Below are 12,177 nucleotides of genomic sequence, written 5' to 3' on the forward strand. Positions count from 1 at the left end.
GCAATATAATTATGGTATGTAAATAATAGATTCTTAATGTGTTTTCAACAATACAATGATAAATATTATTGTTGATAAATTTAACAATAATTATTCGTCCATATTGCCTAATGTACTAAAGTGGTATTATGAGCATGTAACAGTTTATAGGTGTCTATCGCAACCGTTGATTATTTTTGATGTTTCTACTTCATATACACTTATATTAATTAATGCAGCATCATCATACTAAAACAAGATACCAGAAAGAGAAAAATAATGCATTTGAATATCAACCGTACTTTCGTTTGACAACTGATCATGCGTTTACGAGTTGAACCTAAATTTAGTTTTAGTGCAGATTTGTTCATACGACACAAAGACACGAAATTGTTTTACAGATCATTTCAGCTAACAGGACTGGGTGGGTCACGTAAGAATATCGAATATAAAATATATTTTTATAAACAACTGGTAGCAAGGTGAGTTGCAGATAATTAATCAGTAACCACATTTTAACTAACTATTTTGACCTGTTAATTCTTTTCAGCTCAATTCAACAGTGCAAAATGCCCATAATATCACTTTAAGCATTAGCACGATGATAATTGATACTGTTAATAATCAAATCAAATAGCAATGCCCGACAAACCACTAAAACAGGTTTGTTCGAAGAACGCGCCTATAAATACGGATACTTCTCGTGTGGCCGGTTGACTCATATGTTTAAATTTCACTTCCATTCTTCTTTTGGTTTTCTGTTTTGTATCTATAGGTTTATGACCAGCAATATGTTATAATGTAAAATAAGCCGCGAAAACTCCCCGTAACATCCCGTACTGCGTGTGATGCAGCTAAGAACTGCACAGAAAAAGACATTTGCTATACTTGATCTCATTCATTAAACTATTTACGCCGTATATCTTTTTTAAAGATATTTCTTGTTTGGACTTACTCGGAATAGGATGGGCCTGTAGAATATGTTGGGCCTTTATTTACGCAAAGGGTCCATTGGAACCTAGAGTTATCACTGAAGATTATTTCAATAAAGGGTCCATATACCGTTCTGACATAATGTTACAAGAGGGTACTAGAAGCTTAAACTTAACCCATTTATGCCTAGTGGACTCTCCCATCCTTCTGATCTTGATCAATTTATTTCAAAAATTAGGGATGTCTAGTATATTTATTTATTTCTGTATTTAGAATATTTCTTACAGAAACTCATTAAAGCAAACAGCGCAGACCCTGCTGAGACGCATCATCATGTGGCGTCTCATCTGTGTCTACGCTGTTTGCCAAGGCCATTCTTTAAGACGCTAGATAAATGTGTTAAGACATACATGCCATAAATTTTTAGACCAATTCCATGACATTGAGCTCAATTTTCTGGGACTTTTGCCGATTTTCCGGGACATGTATATATATAGCGATATATATATATATAAACATATATGCATGTATGGCACGCATTTTTTTTCACATCGTAAATTGAGTACATATGTTGTTAGCATCTAAATCGATCTTCTGCATCGTTGATTATCACAGGCATTTCATTAATCTTTTTCTAAGTGTATGATCTCCATCGTTAATTCGATCTTTTTTTGCCATGTTTGCCGAGTCACAATTTATTTTCGTTGAAATGATGTAAGCGGCAGGTGCGCTAAGCAACGTTAAATCGTATAATATATCCGCCTAATAGGCAATTCGCATTTTGTTTAATTAGTATATGTTATAATAATTGTTTCAATAATTAATTAATCTTAAAGACGATAAAGTTACACTTTAAAAAAAATAAAACAAGAGTTCCGCGGTCGGAGATGACCGCATTGAAGCCGGATTTTTGATTTAAATGACAGGAAAGTACCTTTCGTGTTTTTGTCAATGCAATACTTAAATTACTGAAATATTGTTCAAAGGTCAAAATGAAATGTAAGTACTTTTCAAGGCATGAGCAAACCTTGTGTTATGTTTTGAATGCATGCATATACATGAACAACAATAACATTTAAGGTCACAAATATGAACTTGAATTGACAATTAGGAAAGTTTGATCTCAATTTTTTTATTTTTTAACATTTTTACATTCAAGGTCACGGTGACCTTGACCTTAAAATGACCAGTGGTCATCTACTAGTTCTGGCCAACCTTCATATCAAGTTTGAAGACTCTAGGTCTAAGCATACCAAAGTATTAACAACTTTAACATATTTACATCCAAGGTCACAGTGACCTAGACCTTCAAATGAATGACCTTGAAATGACCAGTGGTCATCTAAGTGTGCTTGCAAACCTTTACGTCAAGTTTGAGATTCTAGGTCCAAGCATACCAAAGTTATAACAATTTTAACATTTTAACATTGAAGGTCACAGTGACCTTGACCTTCAAATGAATGACATTGAAATGAGCAGTGGAGATCTTCTAGTACTGGCCAACCTTTATGTCAAGTTTGAAGACTCTAGGTACAAGCATACCAAAGTTATAACATGGAATAAGAACTTTAACATTTTTACCTACCAAAGTTATAAGAACTTTAACATTTTTACATTCAAGGTCACAGTGACCTTGACCTTAGAATGAATGACCTTGAAATGACCAGTGGTCATCTAAGTGTGCTTGCAAACCTTCATGTCAAGTTTGAAGACTCTATGTCCAAGCATACCAAAGTTATAACAATTTTAACATTTTAACATTTAAGGTCACAGTGACCTTGACCTTCAAATGAATGACATTGAAATGACCAGTGGTCATCTTCTAGTACTGGCCAATCTTTATTTCAAGTTTGAAGACTCTAGGTACAAGCATACCAAAGTTATAACATGAAATAAGAACTTTAACATTTTTACATTCAAGGTCACAGTGACCTTGACCTTCAAATGAATGACCTTGAAATGTCCAGTGGTTACTTACTAGTTCTGGCCAACCTTCATGTCAAGTTTCAAGACTCTAGGTACAAGCATACCAAAGTTATACCATGAAATAAGAACTTTAACATTTTTACATTCAAGGTCACAGTGACCTTGACCTTCAAATGAATGACCTTGAAATGTCCAGTGGTTACTTACTAGTTCTGGCCAACCTTCATGTCAAGTTTCAAGACTCTAGGTCCAAGCATACCAAAGTTATAACAACTTTAACATTTTTACATTCAAGGTCACAGTGACCTTGACCTTCAAATGAATGACCTTGAAATGTCCAGTGGTTACTTACTAGTTCTGGCCAACCTTCATGTCAAGTTTCAAGACTCTAGGTCCAAGCATACCAAAGTTATAACAACTTTAACATTTTTATATTGAAGGTCACAGTGACCTTCACCTTCAAATGAATGACCTTGAAATGACCAGTGGTCATCTGTTAATCCTGGCCAACCTTCATGTCAAGTTTGAAGACTCTAGGTCCAAGCATACCAAAGTTATACCATGAAATAAGAACTTTAACATTTTTACATTCAAGGTCACAGTGACCTTGACCTTCAAATGAATGACCTTGAAATGACCAGTGGTTACTAACTAGTTATGGCCAACCTTCATGTCAAGTTTCAAGACTCTAGGTCCAAGCATACCAAAGTTATAACAACTTTAACATTTTTTATATTGAAGGTCACAGTGACCTTGACCTTCAAATGAATGACCTTGAAATGACCAGTGGTCATCTGTTAATCCTGGCCAACCTTCATGTCAAGTTTGAAGACTCTAGGTCCAAGCATACCAAAGTTATACCATGAAATAAGAACTTTAACATTTTCGAGCACGCCGCCCGCCCCGCCCGCCCCCCCCGCCCCCCCGCCCGCCCGACAACATCAATCTATAATCCGAGATTTTTTCGAAAAAAATCCGGCTTAAAATCAATATTGCGTACAAATAAATGTTTTCATATAGATCTACAAACTGTAACTGAACTATGCATGAAATGCACAATTTCCATGAGGACAACATCGATGTTTCCGAAATAACGGTCCACGATATTATCGTGGAGGAGTGCACAATACGGACCGATTAGTGTGACAAAACAAAGCCACTGAAACTATAGATTGATAGTGACACGGGGTTATTCACGCATGACTAATTCCATGGTTCAAACAGAAATCTCAAACCTAAATTCAAGCACTTTTCAAGGCCAAATTTTCATTTTCAAGGCCGAGAACCGTACGTTAGTTTCCATTATAAAATGCAGGTTCAACCAAACATGGATATCCATTTGCTTGGATTGGTCTTTCTTGTTTAAACTTTCATCAAAAGACACTGAGTACGGTCCATTTATAGAACTATCAAGTAAAGTTTTGAAATGTTCAGCTAGCCCCAAAAACGGCCACACATGCTGTCTTGCGGTCTCCGCGAGAAAATTTCTTTGCAATGGTACCGTCATGGAACACACCCTGAAATAACTTTGTAATGTTTTTAGTGGAATTGAAGGATTGATGTGTGCAAACGGTATGCAATACCGACAATACTTCCACTTTCAACATATCATTTTTTGTAACGAATTTGTCTATGAATGTCTGCAATTTTGATACTGCTGCTGATGGTTGCGAAGGTCCTGGAATTTTAATATCTTCTATTTGCACACTCTATGTGGCTGTGCCTTCCTGGTTCGACACAGATGGGCTGTTGTTGTTTATGTCTGTTTTAGATTTAACAGTTTTAACAATAGTACCTTCCTGTTTCACAAAAAACACATCCCAAGAACCCTGTTTGCTCCTCAATTTCATGTATTCTTTGTGGGGTTTCCCTTTCTCGTGTATTTTTAAAGCGCTTTCCCCATATCCCCACCATCAATGGTTTTCATACTGACCCGACAATGTGCTTTTCGAATGTCATTTGTTTTCTGTACCCAGGAATATTCACTTAAACACCCTGGTTTGAAACAACACTTCCGCATCGCTGCGTTTTCACTCGCGAAAATTTATCACAATGGAGAACCTCTGACGTATTACACATAATCTGTGACGTGTACACATAACTCAATAGTGTACGAAACTTATATTTCGAACTCAACTTTTTGCGCGAAGTAATTTATGATTAATTTTCATAATATTTCCCTTAAGAACGATTTAAGTTTATAATTAAAGCAATGATAAAAGTAATTTTGAGCAGAAATAAACATTTTCAAGGCTTTTTTACTTGAAATAAGCACTTTTCAAGCACTTTTTCAAGGCCAACCTTTGTTTAAGGGCTTTTCAAGCCTAGGACTTGTTTTCAAGCACTTTTCAAGCCCTATGCGAACCCTGAATTCACAACCGCAAGAATCTTCAGATGTGTGAACAACTCCTTTGCCCTTACGCAGAGGGAAATTATAACGTAGTTACAATTAACAACCACATTAAACAATGCCGCCTTTTCGGTTTGACTGCGAACGTGAGACAATCGATATAACAGGACCCCTGTTAATTGATCGATTTTGACACGTAGCGTAGTCACCTATTCGGGTAGGCATTGTCATGGAGACGCTGCGGATTAGTAGGAACACCGACTCGAGGTACAGTTAAGCATAAGGTACATGTATATATGGATTTTGTAAAATCCGGGACATTCGACAGATTTCCAGGACTGCGGGACATGTCCTTCATTTCCGGGACAATCCCGGACAATCCGAGACGTATGGCATGTATGGTTAAGACAACTGTATTATGTAAAAGTATGACCTTGACCTTGAACACATAAATGTGGTTCTTTCAAATACCATATTGATAGAACAAAGGTTATACCAATGTTGCTAAGGATATAAAAATACTTTTTCAACCTATGCCAAAAACCAAATTGTTAAGAAATTGCAGTATATGAATGCATATTTAATCCTGTAGAGATTTGTGCACTTATATGTCACATATAGCCCACACATATACAAGCACCAATGCTGCTTTGTTTCACAGACCACACTCTCAACAGACCATGTATGTCTATCACACCCCCTACTCTGTATTTTCTTGACTGCATCACCCTTTATCACTCCGGTTACATCTGATCTTCCATCAAACATAAATATTTTCCAGCAATAATAAACATGCTCTGCTGTTTTTCTTTCTCGCTCCCCATCATCTTGAAATTGTATGTAACAATCTTATTGAAAGCTGTATTTCACAATGGAAAATGCAACATGTGCACAATTTCAAAGAACATGTTAGGATTAAGTTCATGATTCACAGCATGTTTGTATCTTCAAATGAGTCATAAAATGACCCATAGAACCCTAAGGACCCCAAACTTTGCAGGTACACACAAACATAGTGGATAAGCCAAAAAAACAGTACCAGTCTAAGCACATCATTTCTTTTTTACATAATATTTACATTTTAAGGTAGATATTCACTCTTTTACCTAGCTGCATAATACTTCACAAACTTCTTAATGTATGCACTGACAGTCCTATTTAATTACATAAGCAATACAGTTTTCAGTCGTATCACCTGCTATTCAATTACAAGTAAGACAAGTGGTCTTTCAGTAAACAAGAGGGCCTGAAAGGCCCAAAGTCGTTAACCTGAGATAACAAGATATTATTGGGACAAATCTTCATGAAGATCGGAAAATAATTGTGGCCTCTAGAGTGTTAACAATTAAGGCTTTACTATAGCCATATAAGGAAAACTGCCCCGCCCCCTGGCAGCCATGTTTTTCAACCAACCGGCATCATTTTTGAACTCATCCAAGATATTATCGGGACAAATCTTCTGACCAATTTTCATGAAGATCGGAAAATAAATGTGGCCTCTAGTGTTAACAAGATTTTACTATAGCCATATAAGGAAAAATGCCCCACCCCCTGGTGGCCATGTTTTTCAACCAACCGGCATCATTTTCGAACTCGTCCAAGATATTATTGGGATAAATCTTCTGACCAAGTTTCATGAAGATTGGACAATAAATGTGGCCTCTAGAGTGTTAACAAGATTTTACTATAGCCATAAATAGCCATATAAGGAAAAATGCCCCGCCCCTTGGCAGCCATGTTTTTCAAGCAAAGGTTATGATTGTCAAAGTCATCCAAGATATCATTGAGACAAATCTTCTGATCAAGTTTCATTAAGATTGGAAAATAAATGTGGCCTCTAGAGTGTAAGCAAGGTTTTACTATAGCCAAATAAGGAAAAATGCCCCGCCCCCTGGCGGCCATGTTTTTTAACCAACCTGCATCATTTTCGAACTCGTCCAAGATATTATTGGAATGAATCTTCTGACCAAATTTTATGAAGATCAAACAATAAATGTGGCCTCTAGAGTGTTCACAAGATTTTACTATAGCCATATATAGCCATTAAAGGAAAAATGCCCCGCCCCTTTGCAGCCATGTTTTTCAAGCAAACGTAACCATTTTCGATCTCATCCAAGATATCATTGAGACCAAACTTCTGACCAAGTTTCATGAAGATCGGAAAATAAATGTGGCCTCTAGAGTGTTTACAAAGTTTTACTATAGCCATATAAGGAAAATGCCCCGCCACCTGGCGGCCATGTTTTTCAACCAACTGGCATTATTTTGGATCTCGTCCAAGATATTATTGGAATGAATCTTCTGACCAAGTTTTATGAAGATCAAACAATAAATGTGGCCTCTATTGTGTTCACAAGATTTTACTATAGCCATATAAGGAAAAATACCCCGCCCCTTGGCAGCCATGTTTTTCAAGCAAACGTAACCATTTTTCAACTCATCCAAGTTATCATTGAGACCAATCTTCTGACCAAATTTCATGAAGATCGGACAATAAATGTGGCCTCTGGAGTGTTCAGACGGCAAATGTTGACAGCGCACGACGCACTACCGACAAAAGGCGATCACAAAAGCTAACCATGAACACGTTGTGGTCCGGTGAGCTAAAAAACAAACAAATGGAATAATGTGTTAATTGCATGTATTGTTAATCACCATTGAAGTACATGTAACTACAATTTGTTATACTCTGCTAAGAATCTTTATGTTCCAATTTTATTTGGTTAGATAACTTTTTTGCATGCAGAACAAAAAGGCTAAAGTGGCCCAAAGTGCTCATCTGAGTACAAGTAATTACAGAGACCTGCTTTCATTGCTGAATGATAATTAATGTCTACAAAACTGTCCCACATCAAACAGATTTTGAAAGTGTAATTAAGATGGTCTATCTCTGACCAATATTTTTCTTCAAATGTGACCCTTCAGTCATCTCCTGCTCAGGTAAGCTAACAATCAGGGCTGGAATTCATCAGCTTAGTCGTAGACATGGTTTTCATAGAGATTTGTCCCTTTGCCCCCCATGTTGTTACTAATATTCAAACTTTCTAATTTTATCAATAATGCTTATAAAAGCTTATTGCAAAAAATATAAGCATTATTGATAAAATTAGATAGTTTTAATACTAGTAACAACATGGAGGGCAAAGGGACAAATCCCTATGAAAAACTCTTCACCACTTAGATTTGTATTTTGATGCATTTGTAGTCCCTTAGAAAGATACATTTAATTCAATACCTTTCTTACTAAATTTAAGTTTTAAAGGCTTTATTTCCAACCCTTAGTTATTGATGAGCAGCAAACAGCAAAAGACCTGAACAGACTGCGAGATTGCAAAAGCCATTTTCGCTTTGCTTGTTATTGGCGGAAAGGGTTAAGTCTAAGAAGAAATAACAATCTTAAATCAGTTACTGTAATGTTCTTAGTATTATATATTGTTGAGTCTGACTTTAAATTTGACTACTCAAATTACACCATTCTTCAATAAGAACATGGTGTGCATGACATAAGAATCCTTTATAGCATGGAGCTGTTCACTTCCTGAAGTAATATTCTTGGGTTAGAGTTTACTCTTTATACTTAAGACTAATAATGGTTTGGTGAAAAAAAGGCCTAGAGAACATCATGTTGAAATCTTACATGTTACAACAAGCGATGTGTTTGTGAAACACTATGTCCCCATATATTTGACCTTTGACCTTGAAGGATAACCTTTCACCACTCAAAATGTACAGCTCAATGAGATGCACATGCATGCCAAATATCAAGTTGCTATCTTCAATATTGCACAAGTGTACATTAAATGAGCGATTTTGACCCATATATTTGACCTTTTACCTTGAAGAATGACCTTGACCTTTCACCACTCAAAATGTGCAGCTCCATGAGATTATGACACATGCATGCCAAATATGAAGTTGCTATCTTCAATATTGCAAAAGTTATGGCAAATATTAATGCTTGCAAAAACATACAAACCAACAAACAAACCTGAAACAGACAAGGCAAAAACAATATGTCCCCCACTATAGTGGTCCAGGGGGACATAAAAACATCATGTTTGCTTCTATTCAGGGGAAGAACAAGTATATCTGTTCTTTATTCTGCAAAATACAACACAAAGAAATTAGTTCCAGGACATAATATCCTTCTTCTGGTTTTTATCATTTGGCTTACATTGACAACAAAACAATGCTACTCACTGAATGATCACTCATACATTTTAATAGCATGTTGTATTGATTCTTACTTTTCTTCTTAGATATTAAAATGGAACAAAACTTTGGAACAAAAAGCAAAAAACACTTTTTACAAATTCAAAGATCATCTAGCAATGGAATAAATGTAAAGCATTCTTGCAGGTCACAGAGAATTTCACATGCTGGAGATTAAAGAAAACCTAAATAAGGAGTAATAAAATGTGTTTGTTTTCTCTCACCCAATCCACTCAAATGATTTTTGGCAAACATTACATTGTTTGGTTTTCCTTGAGTGTTCAATCATTTTTGCTAAATTTAGTAAAATATCTCTAAAATTTGGAATCATTTTTGCTACATTCCATCAAATTTGCTGAATAAACTTTTAATTAACTAAACTTACCTAAAGAAAGAAGGTTTAATAGAGAATTTGATTGGATATTTTGATTAAAGGCTCTATAAAGGTGAAGATCCGTAATTATTTACCTATTTTTAAATATTTTTTTCATATTTTATTTATAAAGGTTATCAAAAAACAATACATATGTGCTATTGGACATTAAAATAAAATGAGCAATACAACTTGTTTTTAGCTCAAAATAAAGTGTCCTCCGAGTCAATTGTGTTTACAAACAAACCGTTTATTTACATCGCTGTTTACTGGGGAAAGAGAAAGTGAAAGTGACTCAGGTCACCAAAAATATATCGATGATTTTTAACGTTTTCCAGTAGTACTCACAAAATAGGTCTCTTCTAAATGGTTAAAACATTTGTAGTGAACTAATAAGTTACTTTCTGCTGGTAAAAAGTTGTTTAAAATAGAATTAAAATAGAATTTTCTTTCGGCTATTTTTAGCATATGTCACCGCTCTGAGGCTACACATCACGTTAGTTGCAAAAATGTACACATTTCTTCCAATTATGAAACGGGTATATCTTCCGTAATTCTTGGCAACGTTGTACCTAAGCTGTGTTATCAGCAGTTTTTATGCAACAGTAACTGAAATGCGGTAAAAATTTGACCAGTTGATATGCATAATAATTGGATTTGTCACCTTTATAGAGCCTTTAAATTGAGAATCTTTAAAAAAAAACACTGAAAAACTGACCTAATTTTAAGCCAGTTAAATTCATTCTTATGTGTGTATTCTGTTGTTTGCATTAAACTAATAAAACTTGCACCCCTTTTCTCCCATTCAGCTCCATGATCAAATAAGCAGGGTGACATTTGACTTACTGTCTGCTGCGGTCCCATATTTGCACAGACAAGTAATATTTTGATAGCAAATGAAAAGCGCACATACAGATATTCATGAAGGTCTTTTTTCCACATTACAAAGTAACAAATGAGAACAATAATACAACCATGCTCAAATATTTGGGTATCATAATAAGGAAACAATTTTCTCACGATACTGATTAAAACCTACCTGTGAAATGTTTTTGGTTCTTATTAACAATGTGTAAGTTGATTTTCAGTTTTGAACAAAAGGCTTACAGTCTGTTTTTTCTACTTAAGTTGCACTTTGCAAATTGCGAGAGCCTTTTAAGTCTCAAATTGTGTAACAGGAAACTGCGATTTAAGCTATTTGACAACGCTCAGAAGCTATGGGATAATTAGTACTTGGATTGAAGGCAAAAGAGTTGTATTTTCTCTAACAGACCAAACACGTACATTCCTGTCGTACCAATATCTAATCGTGACGTTGCTGTATTTTGTAATGGATAGCATTAATTGATTGGAAATGTGAAACGTAACTATCAATTTATCATCTTACAAAAATATGTGATACAAATCAATGAGTGTTCAAAGAGCTTTGAATATTACAGCACTACATTTACAGAATAAGCCTCTTGACAAATAAATTAGTATCCAAGACAAACATGGCAAATGTGTATTTCTAATGAAATTCAAATATTGTTCAAAAGGGTTTCTGCAGAATGTCAAGCTTTTCAGTATGATTTTTCAACTTCAAAATGAACTAACAATGTCTACCTCCAACAATCTGCCATTCATTTTTTCTGAACACATTTATTATTATCCCCACTAGGTATATAATTGCATTTTGGATATTGATTAAGATTTCATTCAAAGTATTCTTAGTACAGGGCCCTCAATCCATTTTAGGGGAAGCGGGTCGCTACCCTCATGAGGGGGAATTTTCGCGGGGTTTCCCTTTTTGGGGGATTTTTTTACTTACTCTCTCATGATTACATTTGTACATGTTTGCACTATATTCATTTCTTTTTTCATAATTAAGTATGTTTGACAACATTAAATTGAAATAGAATCGAGATATAATAATCACGAGACACATCTATTTTTTCTTTTTCTTTTTTAATCAGGGGAAATTTTTCCCCCCAAAAGGGGAAAAAAGTATACTTTTCAGGTAGGTGACTGTGGCCGCAATTAGACCCCAGATTTGACCGATTGAGGGCCCTGTAGTAACATCTTATTTTGTAAGGTAATAGTTTGTTCTGCATTTGCTCGTTTTCTAAATCAGTTACCTAAGTGAAAAACAATAACGCAAATCAGGACAAAGACAACTTTTTTTAGGGGTATATCAACAGCTTAAACAGCATTTTAACTTTCCTGCAGCCACTTTGTGTGGGAGTGGGAAAGAAATTAGTTACAGTTAAATCGTTACATATATATGTTGAACATGAAATACAACTATACGATGATGAACATTATTGATTGAGGTTTAGCATGGAAAGGCACCATTTTTATTGATGTAATTTCAATCCTCTTAGGAAGGGTCACACATACACATAAACAAATTTGGCATTGTATG

At 35.2% G+C, this 12,177-nt stretch overlaps 1 protein-coding gene and 1 long non-coding RNA gene across 2 annotated transcripts in view; one reads left to right on the top strand and one right to left on the bottom strand.

Moving 5' to 3' along the window:
• LOC127879721 (IQ motif and SEC7 domain-containing protein 2-like) overlaps positions 1–12,177 on the bottom strand; it is a 127,684-nt gene that overhangs the window by 96,713 nt on the left and 18,794 nt on the right. The gene's annotated exons all lie outside the window — the stretch shown is intronic.
• LOC127880205 (uncharacterized) lies at positions 2,658–3,693 on the top strand. Its single transcript, XR_008049457.1, has 2 exons — positions 2,658–2,775; positions 2,931–3,693. It is a non-coding gene; the product is annotated as an uncharacterized LOC127880205 (long non-coding RNA).

This window comes from Dreissena polymorpha, chromosome 1, assembly GCF_020536995.1.
Source record: "Dreissena polymorpha isolate Duluth1 chromosome 1, UMN_Dpol_1.0, whole genome shotgun sequence".
Classification (NCBI taxonomy): Eukaryota; Metazoa; Mollusca; class Bivalvia; order Myida; family Dreissenidae; genus Dreissena; species Dreissena polymorpha.